Below are 19950 nucleotides of genomic sequence, written 5' to 3' on the forward strand. Positions count from 1 at the left end.
CTCTTTCACATGGTGGGCACAAGTGATTAAGCATTGTGTAGATCTACTGCTGGTATACAGTAGGTAATATTTTACCAAATCAAAGTGCTTTCACTTTTAACGGGGTTTATTGGCCTGCTGAATAAATGGCAGCTAGCAAATGATGCAATCTCCCGCAGACTTTCTGCAGAAATCACAGCACGTTTACTTAAAAAGAAATGTATTTTTTTGTGGCACTATGGGTTGTTGCCTTGTGTGCTTTTTGCTGGGTCAAGTATGTATTACCTTGAGAATGTATGCAGCGGTTACAGTTTTGAGCAATATCTCCTTGTGTTCGGCACATCCAGAATAAATTAAAGCATTTTCTGAGCTGCTGAATTTATTGTAGCTGCGTTTAAGCCTAGAAGGAGTTTATAAAATGTCTTCTTTGTTCACCATTAAGTCTTCTTTCATTTCTCCTTGTATTATAAATCAACAAGCTTTTTTTAAAATTCAGCACTCAAAGTGCTGAGAGAACCACTTGCGTCCTTGCCAGTGAATGCTTCGTGACGGCACTGTCAGCCCACATTGTGCCAAAACAATCCTGTTGACCTCTGTCACTAAATTTCATTGTCTGTGATGAAATTCTGAATTTATATTTTCGTAGAGGCTTAACCTGTGTTTTCTTATCTTGACGCTTAACTCAGACTGGAAGGATCAATTTGCCGCATCGTTCAAATAAATCTTCCCTTTGTCCACTAAGATAACTCACTAATAAGTGACCCCTAGCTTGGCCCTAGCAATCGCTACTCTTTCTGTGTTTGCTGTCTGGTTAAGGAGCAAACAAAGACTTGTTTCGGGTTACGCATAAGTAATCAGATATAATCATACTGTTATCGTCATGTATGCCCCCCTTACTATAAATTCTAGAAGATAAAACTCAAATTGTAGGATACGAGTCCACGGATATATACTGCCCCAAGACTGGTCTTGTCCTTTGTTGGAGCACACTCTATTTATATCACATAATTCACTTCAAAAAAAAAAAAGGGGGGGGGTGCTATTCGCCTTCTCGGGACAACCGGTATTCATTAAAAATGGTTCCCCTTTGGTAAGTTCAAGAGTCACAAACAGCAGGATATAAAATCATGCCTAAGACAGCCTGAAGAGGTAAAACGTCGGACTTTTTTGTGATCTTGACAATGGATGTCACTGGAGGCCATCAAATCCAGACAGCTCTCACAAACGTATTTGGCAAAGCATCCCAGCTGGTCCTTCCAAATCATCTGCAGCATTGAGGCTGTTGGAGGGGGGAGAAAAAAAAAGAAAGAAACGGACAGAGATTCGAACACTGATTCAACACAGATGCTGAGGACTGATAGGGACAGTTGCAGGTGAGTGACAGTGCATTCAGTACAATGCGAACGACGTGGAAAGGTCGTGGCAGTAAAGGGCATCGATAAACAAAACAACACCGCTGCCCTGCAAACGAGGCAGCAGAATCTGACTCATAGCTCAGAATTTGTGCTAATTACTAGACCTGTGGGTGGTTCTTAGTGGGAAATGTCCACTGCTTATGTGTGCTCATATAAGCAATCAATGGCTTTAATTAGACTATTAGGTGGGATTGGGTCCCAGCAGACTACTTCCTAGTCTTAAGCAGTCTTATTGTTTATCTTGCTGATTGCTGAAAGTGCAGCACGCTGGGAGGTTGGAGTATTGTGACTATTGATGTTGTTTGGTTAGATCTTACACATGAGAGAAGAGGGTTTGCCTGACTCGATGTCTGGTTAGTAATGGCTACTGCAAACATATGTTGCTGCTTTTTCTCTCCGTCGCCTAGTTAGACCTAAAGTCTGTTCATGTTAAAAGGGAGTTCTGTCACCTTGCTGTTGCCAGGTGCTTGCTCAAAGGGAATCAGTGGATTGGGTTTAAGGTTTTGTAAAGTCTTGACCTCATAATAATAAAGTGCATTGACTGGACTAATGTTGTGATTTGGCATTTTATTCATCATTGGAGGGGTAGTGGGAGATATATTTTGGCTTTTTTGATGTAGATGAATTGTCATGACTTTGTGTTTCTCAGCTGTTCATATACGGCCAGATTTACTCTAAATACCAGTGGGTGTGGCTAATTTTACAGGTGAGGCTGCCCTAATTTCTAAACCCAGGCGCAGTCAACTTATTTCATTACAAAGTGCAAAAAAATAAGAATTGAATGTGTTATAGAATCAGTTTGTGTGGTTGATTTAAATATTCTCCTATATATTGCATACAAATTGCATACAAATGCAACAGGCTTAGTCGTAAAAAATCTCTGAGTTCCCACATCTTGCATGTAATCTTGTCACTATTTTTTATACCAAAGCCCAATTTGTGCTGGAGTAGAGCATTAATAAATCTGGCCCCAAAATTTCATATAATATCAGGCAGGTTAAGAATTTTAAATGTGGAGAACTGGAAGAATTTTTCATATACAGTTTTGAACAGATCTTCATTGTTTCTATTAGGATAATATCTCTAGATTTCATAAATGTCCTACTAAAAGTTTAATGGCTAAATATAATATTCAATACAAATATTCATGGATCTCTAGGAATGAATTGCAGTAACTCAAGTGGTTCAGTATCTGCCCACACTCTCAATAGAATGTTTAGGGCTAACCATTAAATGTGAAATAGTAGCAAATTAGTAACATCTTTGCTAGAATGGTGGCATCCTTATATGTATATGTGTATATATATATATATATATATATATATATATATATATATGTGTGTATGTGTGTGTGTGTATATGTATAACAGTGCTTATTTCAAAAATCCACTGTACCAAATTATATTTTCACAGCATAGACTCACTTTTGCTTTCATTGAAGATAACAATATGATACCAGAATTCAGTGGGTAAAGCAATATCTCCCTATGCATAAATTCATATTTCTCTAGTGTTATGTTTTGAAGGGGTGAACCTTTAGTCTCTGTTTTCTTACTCTGCACAATTCTGTCTTTACGTTCTCCTGAATTTTGTTCCATTAGCCCCGCCAATTTCTTTTCGAGGTGCAGTGTAAGCCGAATGTGGCCTTTTCCTTCAACTGCTACGGCAGACTTGTAGATCCAATAACACTGAGTTTACTGAGCAAACATGCTGAAAAAACACTGTGGCGCTTCCCCATCTTCATATTCAATATTCCACATCACGCAGATTCACTGACCCCTCAGAACTGAAACGCTGTGAAATAGGAAACCCTAATGCCGGTATTATTTTCAGTAGCCTTTTATCTTGAAGAGTTGGATTTTTATATAAGCAAGCAGTGTGACACTAAGAGGGATTTTCAGTGCTAGTTTTTATTCAGGAAGGAGAAATAAAAATGAGGTATACAAAGAGGGAGAGAAACACCTGCTAAACAGGCTAGGTAATAAGGAGGGTGGGGTGGGGGGGTTCATAAGGAGGCTATTACAGAAAGTGACAAAAAGGGCTTGAGGTGAAAGAGCCAATGAGGAAGAGAGAGGCAGGAGTGTCATAGCTGAAAAGTGTGTGGATGATAAAATAACTTCATGCATGTTTAAGCAGAGAGGAAACACGAGTTAAAAGTTCATAGAATGAAGGACCCAGTGCCCAGCCAGAGCAATGACACCTGGTGCAAAAGGCGTTCATGGTCCTCAGAAGATACATACAACTGATTTAATCCTCTCACACCAAGTGTATCATATGTGATAAACTAGATTTTTTTAGATTTTTTGAGACTTATAAATAATCAGTTTGATTTTCCCCAAGTTGCAAGATAATTTTTTAAAGCAGTAACTTGCAAAAAAAACCCCAAAAAACAATGCTGACTGTAGCAAATATGATACTAATTAAATCTCATATATGCAAATAATATTAAATTAACTAAATTCACAAGGTTCACTCCATTTTTCCATTATGTAAATATTCGGGCAATTATTTCATGGTCCAGGCTTTAAAGGATTAACTGATTTTGGTTTTCCTGTAACCATGATTTTGGCATTTGTGATTTGATGTAAAAACACTGGCATATATTAGAGATGAACTGCAATAATTAAAGGTTTTCATCTGTCAGGTGAATTTTTTAATACTTTGCAATGCCCTTAGGTTTTTTCCTTAGATATTTCCATCAGCTTCGAGTGTTTAGCACTGATGTGCAAGCACTAATGAAGTAGTTTTAGTTGAAAAATAAAGCAAGACGACATTACTGACTGACAGCTGCTTACTGAGTCCTGAAAGTGGTCATTAGTTGCATCAAAGTAAAAGTTTGGAATCAGACACCTGGTTATACAGTTGAGTTGTATAGTGTGTAAAAGATAAATATATTGTGCTCTGTGCTTATACTCGTCTGTCCTTCACTATCTCTCATTGTCATACACACACGCACACCGACTCCTCTCGTCTCACCGGGGAAAATATCCACTGTCAGTGCGAAAAATGGAGTGGAACAGATGGCATCAGAATGATTGAAACCACCTACAATGGTTCCCACAACTTCCCTGTCTCTCTCTCCCTCACTCGTCGACCGCTTTCTCCCTCTCTACCTGCCCGCTCCCGCGTTCTCGCCCAGCTACACCCAAGCCTTTTCAATGCCAGTCTCACAGCTCTTGCCAAAGAGGCTCAGGCTCAGTGGAAGCCCCACGGCACCACACAAAGTCAGCCAAGAGGAGAAAGAGAGGCGGGAGAACGGGAGAGAAGAAGAAGCGTGGAGAGGAGGAGGACGCAGGGGTTCGGCTGTTTTATTTCTCCACCTGTTTGAGATTTTTTCCCCCCTGTGTTATTTTCAGCCCCTCTATTTTTGGATCACTGCACTGCTTGCTACAACTTGAAATCACGAAACAGCCGAAACATTCGCTCTCACACACGTGATCTTTTGCTCCTTAAGCAGCTGAAATAAGTTTCAGTAACAAGAGAGAGAGTCCCTCTTCTCCCCCCCCCCTACTTTTCCACTTTTCCTTTTTCTCACCCCGGCCGCCAGCCCCTCCCTCCGGCCCCACCTTACCTCATCACAACTCCCCAACAGCAGGCTGGTTTGCTGAGCGCCAGTCATGCAAATGAGATAGTTAGCAGATCAAAAGGCATGGAGAGGAATTTTTAATAGCAGAAGAGGTGTTGATTAGTGTCAGGGAAGGGGAGACGAGGCAAAGTGCAGGCAGCCTCTATTACACCCCAATGCTTTGAGGCATATGCTAAAGTGAGCGAGCGTCGACGCATCTGTGTACACTGATGTGAGGGGGGGAGACAAAGCAAAGGAAATGTCTATGCGTGCTTATTTTCGCATGCATTTCCAGCATACCTGCAGACATTCGCCAGTGATGACGCTGCACGTGTGTGTGTGTCTTGGCATCAAAGTGTGTGTGTGTGCCTTCCCTCCGGGAGATGATTGTTAATGCATAATACATAGCTCCATATTTCCGACTATAACAGCAATAATGTTGGTGCGCTGAGTTTATGAAGAGGAGATCAGGTGTAGGAGAAAGTGATTACAGGGCATAAACACCGCTACTCATATTGCTTCATTGTGAGTAAGTAACTGGCACCAGAGAGTGCGCCAGAGACCGTGCTGATGAAACGCTTGACAAGAGCCTGACTTTTGGTAGTTATAGAGAAGTGACACGGATTAACGAGGAAGCGTCGGACAAGGAGGCCTAAACGCTCCAAATGTGCATTAAATTCCGACATATTAATGAGGATGATCTGGCTTGGCTATGCTTATTTGTATTTGCATCAGCAGCTGAGGTTTATCGCTGTAATCGGTCAGTAATACACTGCATGTAATTGTGGAGTTAATTATACTTTAGCTTGACACTTAGCAATTAGTGTAGCATTTTTAATTAGCCCTCTAAGGGATTGTTTTAAAAAAAAAAAATTTTTTATAAGCATCACGCTTACATAACATTTTGCCATTTGCCAGAGAAATGTGTGACTGCTGCCAGCAGTCTTTATCTCTGAATCTAAATTTGAATGGAACCTTTAGATAAGGCCTAGGAATAAATAAATAGCAGTTCAAAGCTGGCATATCACTGGCCTTCAATCTGTGTCCAGGGGCTCGCCCGCCTGCTTTTGCCTGTGTCAGAATTTTCATCTTCCCGTGCTCCCCAGCTGCACGACACCCTACCGCTCGCTCGCGCAGATGGCAGAGGGGTCGAAGCACTTTAATGAATTTTCAAAGGAGCTACGTCGGCAATATTAAAAGAAGCCCCCAAACTTAAACACGTCTGACACCCGAGTCACGCGCGCGCGCACGACTACATGCAAACCGCCCTAACGTGCGAATGGATGCCGGCCCCCAAATATACAACGCGCAGACATTAATATTACTCGTCGTTGCGAGCCAATAACATCCACAAACACAAAGAGAGGAAAATACCACATCCTCCGCGCTGTGGCGGACGTTCTTAATTAACTCCATTAGAATGACAGGCACCCGCTGGAGGGTCAAAGGTCACTTTTAATGATGAGCTTACATATGGCAGCCTCCGTGTTGCCTTGCAAGGGAAACGAGCAACGCTTCTGCCGATCCATCTGTCCCATGGTAATGACTGCACCTGGCCTCACACGGGCCAACGCACACAGGTAAACGGCGCTCGCAGAAGTAGCTCAGCTCGCCGAGAGAAACACAATTAAAAAGCAATAAGCCCGCTCACATCTTGCAGCCGCATTGTTTACTCATTATGTCTAATTATCTGTTTGAGTCAGAGATTTAAGGAACTCCTTCGTACAAGCTCCTCAGATTGTCGGCGTGACCGTTTAGCGTGCAATGGGGCCGTAAATGACTGCGATCTTTAGACCTGAAGAATTTCAATTGGAAATGCAGTCAATTGTGAGGCGTGTCCTCGTGACCTGCGGTAATGGTGAAGTGTCAAACATCATTAAAGTCTCTCTCTTTGAGCTTCTCCAGCTCACACCATAGCCTAAAGTAACAGCAGCTCCAGACCCAGGTTTTTTTTAGCTGGCCTTGATCGCGCCGGTCGACATACGAGTGCCTGTAGGGTTTCCCCCCTCCCGTCTTCACAAGTGGCTGATATGAAGGGCCGAGCCGGCGCCGCACTGCTAGAGGCATCAAGGCTATTGCCGCTCCCTCGTTTTATTTCTTCCTTTCTACTCTGACCTTCCCTCTACTTCTCCCCAGGCAAGAGAGTCTTTATCCCACCTCTACGTAGCTGAACTCAGGGTCAGAACTCAGCATAGAGCCCACGGGTCTATGATCTCCCAACTTCTGATCACTCATCAAGGTCTGCCAGGCTGAATTCCTGAAAAAAGCCGCATTTGAAAAAGTCCCTTAAATCCCTTCAGTCTTTTGTTTTTTTCTTTTTTTCCCCTTTCTTTCTTTTTTTTTTAATACAAGAGGGTGGGCAAAGCCCCCAGGAAGATACATCAGACATGTGGCTTCATTTGAGTTGGCTCTGTTATGTCATTCATTTTTTTCTATTGTGCTTTTCTAGCATAGCAGGTAAAAACTGGGAATAAACATGTGATCTCTCTCTTCTCTCTTTTTACAATGTTTTTGCAGTCTGTTGAAACTCTGTGACAAATGTGTCGAAATTATAATTGTTTCAGGGAAAAAAGAGGCATCTATTAGTAATTAGTCCACCTGTGATTGCTTAGTTTGACTCGCGCCTGACCCAGGGGGGCGAGGGAGGGTGGATGAGAGGATAGTAATAAAGATTTGGGATTGAGATATACCGAGCACGGCACTTCAAAAAAGAAGACAGCTGGAACAGAAACAGAACATCTGCTGCTGTGCTAACATAAGCATACCTCATTCCCGTACTGTTATGCCTGAGCAGCCTTTAAACCGGACAGCCCCGAGTCTGACAACTGCCTGATGAAGTTTGGAGTTTCTATAACTGCGCTCATCAAGCTGTCACTCACAAAGTACTTATTCACACCTCAACTCGGAAAGAGATTAAAAACAACTGAGCAATATTTTATTTTATTTTATTTTTGTAGTCGGAGAACAGCCTCGGCTCTGGAGCCGATCTGGCTTTTCGTCTGACTCGTGTAAACTTCTAGATACTTCCGCAGTCTGTGTGAGCCCAGGCCATCTGTAGCCGCTGTGGTGGCTTCTCTAATTGTTTGTTGCGACACACACGCACAAAAAAAAAGAAGTAATGTTTATTTCAGCTCAGATGGAAGAGTGCGAGCGCTCTCTCTCTGCATCGCTGATAACGAGGCAGCAGCGTTCCCGTCTCCTGCCGTATCTTCTTCGCACCTTTTTTCCCTTTTTCTCTCTGCGTCGGAGCCTTTTTGCAGCTAGCTGGAGCATGGCCAACCCGAGCCATTTTGTCCCATTATGTGGTACTGTAAAAAAACAGCTGCTCTCATTCCACACTGGTGAATAGGTTAAATGGTGACACAAGAAGCAGGGCCTTTTTTGTCATGGTCTAAATTGACCGACAACAGGCGCTTGAGGTTTCACTGTTCCTTCTCAGCTGCCTTCCAGCTCCATTGCTTTTGATTTCCAATTAGTGGGCACTCACTCCTGTAGCCGATTTGAGGAGAGCGAGCTTTCACTCGCTCTCTCTTGCTGTTACTCTCGCTTTCTGTGTGCATGTGTGTATTGCCTTGTGCCCCTGAGAAAAAGTGGAGCTGTTTATTTGAGGGGGGGGGATGTCTGACTCGCCGATTAACTGCAATTAATCTGAAAAGGTGCCCTGTGGAACTAGACGAAAGAGGAACAGGGGATAGGGCGGTGGGTAGTTTGATTTCCTGGTCAGTATCGGTCCCATTAGTAACATACTGTTTTAACAATAACACCTTTTCTATGTACAAGGCACCCAATACCATTGTACTGTACATAAGCTGCAAGAATACTGCAGCATGTTATTTGAGTATTTGAAACAGGAAACATAGATAATTACAGAGGAAATAATATTTACAATAAGAGGTACAGTAATAGATATATATCAAATCAAACTGTTGCTTTTCCTCCACCTTACTTGACCTGAGAGACAAATTTTCTCATTCACCTTTATTCGCCCGTCTATGGGAGACTGAAAATTGGCAATAAAGGTTCGTGCAGAATTTCTAGTGGCTGCTAGAGGATAATTTAGCCACAAGTTATTTAGCAATTTGATCAGACCTTTACAGATTTACTGCAGCGGTTGGTGTTAAGAGATAGAAGTCTTTAAGGGTTTTAAGGCTTGATCTGCAGAGGGCAAATCTTTTCTAGATAGTCATTTGGCTGATAATGTTTGATTTATCATTGTTGGAATTAGTACTGCGAGAGATCCACGAATCAGATTGAAACCACATCACTGTAATATTGAGCTAATGTATTTAAGTAGATGTGGTGGGGGTTTTTGTTGGAAAAAAAAAAAAGAAAAAGAAGAAAAATAAAAAACCAAAGCTCCTCTGACTCCCCCCCAAAAACAGCAGTGTTGTCTGTGATGTGGTGCACTATGAGACGAATGACAAAATGCAACACTGGTAGCGTGAAACAGAGTCTCTCTCGGGGAAACTATGTCCTTGTCCAGGAGCTGCCAAATCTCAGAGGACGCACCATACTGTACCCCACACCAAAAATCCCACCAAGGGCAGATGATGCCTCTTTAAGTTTAATCCAAATTCTTGTATAAAGGGTAATCTTTGGCACCATTGTTTCTCTGCACAACAATTCATTATGAAATGAGTTCACAGTGCAACTACTTTAACTATCCCGAATACCACTTTTTGAGCTCCGGAGACTTGAGTCAACAGCAGATATTTGAAGCTTCACCTAACACAGGGGTGTAGTGACTTTGATAACCACAATGTTGTCTGAAAATTGTCTAAGTTGACTCCAAGCTAGAGCAATTAGTAGTGTTAGTTTTTGACTAGGTTTAGATCTTCTGAAAAACAAGACATATTCACACTAGAGTAAAAACAGGATGGCAACCTTCTTGTGACTAGAAAAAATGAGTTATTGCCCAGAGATAGCACTGAATCTTTTTCCTATTTGGCGACTGATTGCAATTAGCTGTGGCAGACACTTTTGATTGCAAGGCCTTTGGCACAGGTCGCCTGGCAGTCTGTCTCCAAACACTCCAACATAGACTGACTGCAGTCCCTCTGAGGCAGTTTAGTGATTCAGTCTTAGTCAGTGTGCACTGATGAGCCCACATTGTCTGCAAGGCCTCTCTTTGAATTTCTGTTTAATGTGAATTTCAATGACATAGCTGAGATTTGTGCTCATTTATCACAGTAAATTGATATATTATCACAAACAGATTGCATGCAATTACCAATTTAACCCCATTCAATTGCAAACTGATTGCAGACTTTCTTTTTCTTATTGTAGTTTTATTGCCTTCTTGACGCAACAAGCTCACTTTGAAAATGGCATCGGGCCACGAGGGGTTGCAGGATTAGTCCCTGTTCTCGAAGTAACTATTTCAAAGATAACAAGATGACAATGTTTCACGATAATTTTGTTCTCATACCAACTGTTTTCCCGGGTGTGACCATAGGATGAAAGACTACGGAAAGTTGCTAAATCTGGCAAGAAAGTTGTGAAGTTTGCAACAGCAAAGTGAGCTAAAGCTGCTGTGATTATCGCTGCTTTGAGTAAGAAGTTTCTCTGGTGAAAAGAGATGGTAAATATTTCTCTTTTGTGCATTTACCCACTAAAACAGTTTGACGTATGAAGGGAACAAAAGTGTGGGGATTACTGTTATGACGTGCACCCGAGTTGAGATGGTAAAAGATGATCACCCAAATTTTAAAACTCAAAACCAAAGACCTAAATAACAAACAGCCAGTTATTAAGATACAGCTCAAGTAAACACTCCACACACTGAATGAACTCTCACAGAATCAAAATCAGCTTTATTGGCCAGCTACAAGGAGCTGGACTCTTTTTGCTCTCTGTGTGCTTAAAAAAGATGTGCAGACAACAAAAACGTGTGTGGCATATGTACAGATTTGCATGTGCAATGGTACAAAGTGCAAAGATACTGGAATAAATATGGAGTGTATAACTGGCAACTACTGTATTTATACACCTATAGACTTGAGATAATGAAAGCTTAAATGTCAACAGGACTCTTCGTGAAATGCACTAACTTTCTGCTAATTCTTGAAGCTATTTTGGTACAAGTGATGTCATAGTGAGCTGCCACCACAACCACAAAGAAACAAAACAGAGAAAAAGAAACCAAAAGAAAAGAAGGTTGAATTTAAAAGAAAACGTAAAAGGGTTCACGGTGAGGCTGCCAGTTGCTCATCAAAGCAAAGCTATTTCTTCTTTATTGCAATGGCTAGTCAAGGCTTAACTTAAAAGGAGCCCGGGCCTTCGCTAAAGACCCACGTTGGTGCTGTGACATGCTCACTATGCCACATCTCAGAGGCTTTTTGTAATTCCCCCAGTACTGACCACTCCAAACATACCCAAATCCCTCTTGTCAACAGAGAAAAGACAACACGGGGAACAGGCTTCTCAGCTTCTTTCTTTTTATTTGACTTGTCAAAAGTTTCCATATCGTGTTTTGGGTTCTACACAGCATAACTAAGACCTTGGAAGCAGCTTATCTGCTTAAAACAGGAGGGTGAGAGAGGGTGAAAAAAGTGTCTTAGTCTTCCATCTATTTCCTGGTTCACAGAGTGGGTTTATTGAAGCCACCAGAGCTTCAGTTTCTCCCTCTAGATTCTCCCTCCGCCATACCCACTAGTCTAATCCACTTAGGCCCACGCTACCTCCACTAGTTTTGATTGGCTGGGCATCCTAAATTTCCACCACAGGACTCAGAAGAAAAAAATCAATAATCTTCACTGCACTGCAAAAAGTCTCTCTGTTAAAAACACAGGAATGTGGAATAGCTGAGAGCGTAGGACCTGTCCTTCCTGACAAAGTACAGTCATCTAACTGTACGTGTTTGATTGTTCTCAAGCATTTGCACTTCATTGCAAAATGCACCGCATGTAAACATTTGCCACAACAACTGTATCTTTTACATTTTCTTTGTTGCCTATTACTGGCATGGCTCGGTCTCTCACTTTCTCCCAAAACTGATGCTAATGCCGTTGAAACCCCAGGTGCTTCTCCGCAGCACTTCAAGTCCAACATCAGTCCCTGCTACACCCCTTCCCCAGGGTCCAATTTTCCTGGCATGAAGCTTCAAGGTCCTCAGCTGAGCTCTCTGTTTAGCAACAACAGTAGCAGCGAGCACGGATGTGTGTCAGGCGGAATGTAATGAGCGTCCCAGAGATTGAACCCCAGTCTTCCTCCCCCTTTTGCCTGAAAATAGATTTGTTCTCACGCACAAAACAGATATTGCAATCACATTCACTTGTTGTTGATCCTCGTGGGGATTTGCTGCATCCCTACCAAAAATGTAAATGAATGCAGGGAGTTTTGGGGGCTGAGGGGGCGGGGATAGAAATCATCGGTGATAAATCATATTACCCGCACATTCTGCTTAGCAACAAAACAAGACTGCACTGTAAGCAACAGCAACTCCGAATTAGTCCTGAGTCTACTATTTCCCTCACACTATTCCCTGTTATTGTCAGCTCACTCCATTTCCGTGTTTTATTGCACATTTACAAGAAAGCAAAACTGTGCTTTAGAAGAGTACATTTGTACAGGGACCACTTCCGATGTTAAAAAAAAAAAAAAAGCACGGTGTAATGGAAATCCAGTACATATTTCTCAGCATGGTGGAATGTTTGTACAGGAAAGCAGAGGGGAGGGTTGGGGACCAGGCCTATCTCAATACCCCTTTCTGTAACTCATGGGAATGTCAGGTAGCAGTGACTAGTGAAGATGTGGCTAAATGGTGGCCTTTTTTTGGCGTGCTGCCTGGGGTCTTTGTGTCGCGCACAAGACCTGCAAGACTGCCATTTTATTACGCCTTCGGAACCTTGGATGTCCGCTGTCGGACTAACAAGCTCAGGGAAGTGTAGTAAAAGGTCCAGGACATAGGGTGAGAGATATCTGAGGGCTACTTAATTACCTCACAGACATATGGAGAGAGAGCGAGGAACACTGTGGGTGTGGATTTGTGTGAGCACATTTGTTTGTTCTGTGGTTGTGTTACACTAGTGGGGGAACGAAAGAAGAAGAAGAAAAAAAAAGGCGATGACTCGCAGGTAATGGATTGGGTTTCTGCTTACATAATTTCTGCCTCCACCTTTAAAATTTTGAAACACTGACAAATATTAATGCAAGTTGTGCAAACTCGGGATCCTCGGGGGAGACTATCTCAGACGTTTCATGTCCCTCGATTAATAAATGATGTCCCCCTCTCTTGATACAGCCTATTCTTAACCCCCCGACTCTGTACAATGCTGGGAGACGATCATTTTTCAGCCGGAGACAGCCTCAGCCTGCGTTGAAGTTTAGCTTGCTGTACATTGTAATTTGCTGACGTTTCTTCTTCTTTTTTCTCGTTTTCTCTCCTCCTCACCCCCCCTCCCTCCCCCACTTTTCCCAAATGATTTGCTTACAGATGTGACCAACCATTCCGCACTAGGTAAGACTTGTTTCATTTTTCATAGCACTATTCCCAAGAGTGAGAGCGCTGTTTGAGTGGTCACGTGTCTATGGAAGTGATGTAAATGCATGAATATAGAAAAAGGGTTAGGTGACGGGTGGGGTGGGGCTTGGGAAGAGCCAACGCAACACCGAGATGCTGATGTTTGCCCAGTAAGGTGCGCAATGCACTGCAATCCCCATCCATCCCGTTTTCCCATATGTGTGCATGAGAATACACAATGGTGGCTTTCTCTGGCAAGTGGATTGTGTGCTCTTTGCCTTCAATTTGAGTTTTATTCAAATGAGAATCAAATGTCCCAGATTGTTCAAAGAATACGCCAGCAGTGTTGACTCAAACGAGCATTGAACGGATGGTGTTTGTTTCCACTCTGTGGTGAGTGTGTGGAAATCTCACATGTGCTAAGCTGTGAACCCCTTTGCTGTTTCGGCAAGTCCACGTGTCAACATGAAACCGCTGGTAGCGTGGATAGTGGCCATGTAGTGAGAGAAACCTGGATTTCTTGTTCCCGGAATTAACTTTCCTCTGAAAGTTCATCCATGCTTCAACTTTTCTTTTTTTTTTTAAGGTGGTCTGCCATGTACTGAAGAGCTGAAAAGGACAAAAGTTTTTATACTTGGTGAAAAGACTTGGAGCAGTTTTACACTCTTAGCCATAAAAAAGACACCATAACTCCTGCTTCCAACCCACTGAACACTCCTAAGCAAGTTTCTCTGCAGTCAAACTGCATTGCACTCTGGCGTTCTCAGATCTGCTGCAGCATTAATTAGAAATCCCACACAGATGCACAAAGAAAGAATAATTAAATTCCGACTCAATACCACATTTGTTTTTAACCTAGTAAGACAGCTGATGAGGGGCTCACTTTATAATTCCGTTTATCCTGCGCAGGTCATATTTAGTGCAGTTGTGCTCATGTGGGTCTGATGGATGCTGCTTTTTTCCTGCATATGTCAAAACTGCATTAATTACTTTTCCTCACAGTGGTGGAAACTGCTTCAAAGATTATCTAATAAAGCCATGCATTGTAACTGAAGAAAAAACAAGGCTGAATGCGGATGTCAGGGTTATAGGGGGGGGGTTGTTCCAGAAAGCAGGTGCACAGTACTGTGCACAAGTCTTGAGCCCCCTTTGTTTCCTTATATTTTGCTAGGAAAATGGGAAATCGGTGCAGGGATTATGGAAGTTCCTGATTACAGTAATAACCAGCTTGATGTTTAGTGTGACCACCTTTATTCTTCATTGCAGCCTGAACTCTCCTAGTCAGTTTTCTCATAATTCCTTGAAGCAGTCTTCAGGAATAGTTCTCCAGGCTTCTTGTAGGACTGTCAAAGCTCTTTTTTTGGTTATTGGTTGCCTTTTGTTTTGTGTTCTCTCAATATGATCCCACGTTGCTTCAATAGTGTTGAGGTCCGGGCTCTGGGGAGGCCAATCCATGACTGATGGTGTTCCACTGTGTGTTTTTCTATCCAGGTATACTTTTACTGCATTGGCAGTGTGTTTGGGATCATTGTCATGGTGAAAAGTGTCTATAGACACACACTGTTGTACATCCCCCCCTGATATAATGATGACAAATTGTCATATTTAGATTCATCTGTTCATAAGACCTGTTGCCAGTGATTTTCAGTCCAAGTCTTGTATAATGTGGCATAGATCAACTGTTTCGGCGCTCTTCTCTGATGGATTTTTTCCTATTTCTTAAGAACATGACTTGCAGAAACTGTTCATCTTCTGTAGATGGTCTGTCACTTCTTCATTTGCCCTCCACTTGTCCAGTTTCTTTAATTTTTTGAAGGACACACTGGGCACAGTGTCAAGATAAGCCAAATTTTCAGGTAATAGCTCTTTGGGAATCACATTGCTGATGCAAAAAAATAATATTTTATGTCTATCAAGTCGTTATCTTTTTGTCTTCATAGATTCAGCTAACAAATGTGAATAAACGATGTGTTTTTGGTTTAGGCTAATGTTAACAAAGTGAACAAAGATACAGTCTAAAACTGATTCTTTGCCAAGTTGAATGTTATATATAGACACAACACTGGCTCATCCCATGAGTTAGGTGCCTTTTTTAAACTTCACTGATTCATATGTCAGTGTTAAGTGGCTAAAGAAGCAAACAAAAATGGGCTGATTATGGTCAGGTACAATCACAGGACTGAAAATAACTGAAAAACACAGCCAATGTTCCAAGAAAAAGTTGAAAGCCTAGAGAACTATCGCTCAAGACCACTTAAAAAAAGAAAGACTGACTTCTTGGATGAAAAATATAAAGATATGAGTTGTGGATCAAGACTTTTGCATAGTACTGTTGTTAAAACTCGGAGTTTCTCAACTGCGAGTGACAAAATCTACATTTGGAGGCTGGAAGTGACTACTTCACAAGACTGTGTGAGCTTTATATTTTGCACTTTCCCCCCCTTTGTGTTCAAATCCTCTGTTTAGGCACAAAAGACTACTTGTGCAACAATCCTCACGCGTCAAAAAAGTATGCTCAACTGCATATGTGTTTAAATGTAATGCTTGCACGTTCTTTTCAAGCATCCTTATGTGATCAGTTGGGAAGGGAAAGAAAGCCCACTACCGCCTACCCAAAAATACCAAAGGACAATTGCACATTTGTGAGACACCGGCAGCTTTGCCAAAGGGCAGGATGTGAAGCCTTGAGAATAGAATGGGCTGAGCGTGGTAACTGAATCTGTGAACTTAACCTGCTCCGTTTCTTATTTTTATTTTTAACAAACTCAGAGGGTCTCTGTGACGCCGACCTGTAGCAGCTGTCTGTTTCAGTTCCTCCTTAAAAAAAAGTCGATGTCAACATATGTAGTTTGCAGATTTAGTTAGCGATCATTCATCGGTATTTGTCATGGTGAGATTAGTCACACTGATTGAACAGTCCTGTCATAGCATCTCATGTTCTAGATTAAGCGACTATTTCTAAATCAGGATGATTGCCGTGCAGTTTAAACAGGCCCCATATGGTCTTTGTGTGTCTTGATAGGCATGCATTTATATTTCCAGTTCCCCTGTACTCGCTGCAGACTCTGCTCTTTATTCACTCATTACCATGCCAGTAATGTCACCGAGCTCCACTGCTGCTACCTTTCTTTACTACCCATGCACTTGGACAACTCAGTGAGCATCCACAGATTTACTTTAACTAACGGATCGTCCGTCCTTGAACCGAGAGCTCGGGGAGTTTGTTAAATGTGCTACGTGGAAAAAATCCTAGACGTAAAAGAAGGGTACATGCAAAAATATCCCTGGCTGTTGGATGTCCAGAGAAGTGTAGCATCCTATGTTTTGTCAGTGTGTGTTAGAGACACTCAGCAGGCTGCAGGAGAGTGATGGAGGTTAACTGCATGACTGAATCTACCATAGCAGGGCATCAGACCAGGACAGCGGGACTTTTCAGTGGTACCCATGGCTCCAAGCATCTGTTCAGAAGGGGAAAATCAATCATCTCACCCCCAAGGTGTAGGAGGTGTATTGGACAAATGAGAAAACTGGCACACCTTGATGCGACTCTTACTTGACCGGTGTTGTGGCTCAGATACAAAGTTTTTCTCAATGCAGTTGACTTTTCATACTCGGACAGACTGCCACATTATTGTGTAATTGAATACCCAGCGCCATGCCACTACACTCGCGCAGTTTGGCTACTCGGCAGAGCATCTGCAAGCAGTTCTGGTCCTGCTCTCAACTCTTTGAGGCAGGCGCTGGCTGACTGCTCGGAAACAGAAAACCCCTGGCTAGCTGAGAATAATAAGTACCCATGGGAAGCTGCCAGATGGACATTTACTGTGAGCCTAGCTGGAGAGGGAGAAATCTGTCAAACATCACAGTAGGCATCTGTGGGGGAGCAGCGCAGGTTCACGTCCACTATGCCGGATAAGAGGAGTGCTCTTTGTCGAGACTAAAAGCTGTTAGATTTTTAACGTATCACATCTAGTTGATGCATTTACCGTCTTTTTTTTCCCCCCAAGGTCAGCAATTCACATTACATTAAAGCCACCTGTTACAGTAAAAGCTTTAAATAATGTCTAGATTATGGATGCTTTAAGGATCCATCTATCACTTGATAGTAGGGGCCATTGCAAATACAGTCTCTAAGTGCTGTGGAGGTTGGCTTTTTTCTTTATTTGATACAAACCTATTCTTAATGAACACTGTACTCAATTTTTAGCCAGATTTGACTGTATTGCTAATGCAAGGATGGAGATTAAGACAGAGATTGCTCTTTTATTAGTGTGTGACGTTTTCAGGTGTCTACCTATGCAAAGTTTTCTCCTACGTCGCCCCAAAATTTTGGTTACAGGCGGTTGTTTCTGTAACTGTTCCAAAAATGATCACTCAAAAAAATAAAAAGCCTCAGTTTCTGCCTGAGAGAATCCTCGAATCCTCGTCTTTTGACTCAGAGTAGAAATGTCCAGTGCCTCCACTCTTCCCCCCCCCCCATCCATATACTCTTCAATACAAAGCTATAGGCGAGGAATTACAATTGGCTCATTATGCTCTCACAAGCTCAAGGGTTTCGTAGTGGGAGAATGAGAAAGAAAGAGCACAAAGAGTTCATTCCAGCATCGTCAGCAGTGAAATAGGACCTCGGTTCTCTTAGGCAAGCTGTGCACCCGTTATTATTGCATTATGTCTGGCAGCCCTCCTTTCAGACAGGAACTGAGCCACACTTGATCAGTGATATGACACTGGCAGAGAGGAGAGTGATTGCTGGCTGCTCAGTTAAGCAAATACCATTATGTGGTAGAAGTCTAAAAGTAGATCTATGCCTGGTGAAAATTAGAAAAGGCAAGTTTGGAGAGCATCCAGAGCATTGGTAGCTTTGTAATAGTCCACAGTGGATTCATCTGAAGTTATTTATTTATATATATATTTTTTCCATCTCTCAGAGGATAAGAACAATGCTATTCATAGATAATGCAGCACTTTCAAGTCTCCATCTGTGTTTTTCATGCCCTTGGAAAAAACAACAACAACGATGCGTTGCATATCATTCAAAAAATATCAAGAATAAATACAAACTTTACTTTTTTTTTTATATGTGCATTTTATGACAACTTTATTTCATCTGCTAAGTCTTCCCGCTTTGCTAAATAAGCGCAGGTATACATGAGGGACTGTGTGTTTTTAACAATGATTTGGAGTTCACAGGCAACGTGGGAATTCTTGTAAGGCGAGCTTATAAGAAGCCGTAACCCAGAGTCAATCATACTGGTCCCTGTGGTGGATTGTGCTTTTTTCACACCCCCACCCGCGTTTTTCCCAACAACAGCTGGTTGAGTTGTTAATAAGAAATGTGACTGATAGCTTGTTAGTGTGCCTTTGCATACATTCTGCAATAATTACACCTGAGTGACAGATTCAGCAAGTGTTCACTCTTATTTCCCGCCTGTGGGAAAATCTGCTTACGTTGCATTGTGGTAGCAGCATGTCAGTTATTCCCCTCGAATTTTTGATAGAAAAACATTGTCATGATAATCCCTCATCATTGGCAGATGATCACGCATGTGAGTTTCCATTCTAAGCGCATGTAGATGCTTTCAGGATGTCGTGGAACAGTAGTTTTTAGGCAGACAACATTTAGATTTGCGCTCGCTTGGACGCACCTATCGCTGTAAGTGAAGCCGGGCTGCTGTAATGAACAGATGGCTTATCTTTAACTTTATCAACAGCGGAAGCGTCGCTAGCAAATGCAATAAGTTACTCCAGTAGCTGGAGGGAGAGCTGTATCCATCAGTAGCTAACGGCATATGGTGTAGGCATATTAAGGTGTCCTCTCCCTCTATTTCCCTGCCTTCCTGTTCTGTGAGTGGTCCTGAAGCCAAGCATCAGATGCTAACTTCACAAGGCAGCGTGTGTGTGTGTGCTTGTGTTGTGAGGGTTACTGGGCACCCGATTTAAGCTCCTCAGTTTCCTGTTTCATTAATTTTCTTTTTCCCCCTTTAAACTCTCCAGACATTTGTTTACTGACTGCATTCATTAATTATATTCCCCTGGTTTAGCTTTACACCTAACCCAGGACCCCATTATTTACCTACCTCTGTTGTTTTCCTATTTGTTGTTTTTCAGAATCTGGTTTTTGCTAGTTCATAGTTTCAAGGCTATTTTTAAGAGTTAAACACGTCCGTTGCCAGTCTTGGTAAAAAAAAAAATAAAAATAAAAAATGTTTTTTTTATCCATTTGGAGAGAAATCACAAGGAAATGTTAGCAACCATATCCGTGTCAAGAGGGTGTTGTTTTTCCTCTCTCTCCGACTAACAACCTCCATTGCCTCTCCAACCTAACCACCCAAGTAAAGCGCTCTATTCCAACATTGGAAGGAGAGCTTGTTTACCAGCTCCTCCATGTGTTGCATCCCTATTAAGCTGAACGTCAATCAAAGCCTTGTTTGCTCGAGCGAGTGGCTTCATCTTCTGCAGACCAACATGACAGAACGGTGTTGGACACAAATCAGACGGTGCACAAAAACGACACTCACCTCATGCAGATC

At 42.2% G+C, this 19950-nt stretch overlaps 1 protein-coding gene across 38 annotated transcripts in view; it reads left to right on the plus strand.

The window, feature by feature from the left end:
• The window catches only part of ptprda (protein tyrosine phosphatase receptor type Da), a 408815-nt gene that overhangs the window by 100844 nt on the left and 288021 nt on the right, over window positions 1-19950 (plus strand). For 37 of the 38 annotated variants that reach the window (XM_084924268.1, XM_084924283.1, XM_084924276.1 and 34 more), the window contains exon 4: window positions 13394-13417. The exons of the other annotated variant lie outside the window; for it this stretch is intronic. The gene's annotated coding sequence lies outside the window, so the exon portion shown is untranslated. The remainder of the gene's footprint in view (window positions 1-13393; window positions 13418-19950) is intronic. 38 annotated transcript variants of the gene reach the window in all.

The sequence above is a fragment of the Perissodus microlepis genome, chromosome 3 (assembly GCF_051167445.1).
Source record: "Perissodus microlepis isolate ML-2025 ecotype Zambia chromosome 3, ASM5116744v1, whole genome shotgun sequence".
NCBI classification, from domain to species: domain Eukaryota; kingdom Metazoa; phylum Chordata; class Actinopteri; order Cichliformes; family Cichlidae; genus Perissodus; species Perissodus microlepis.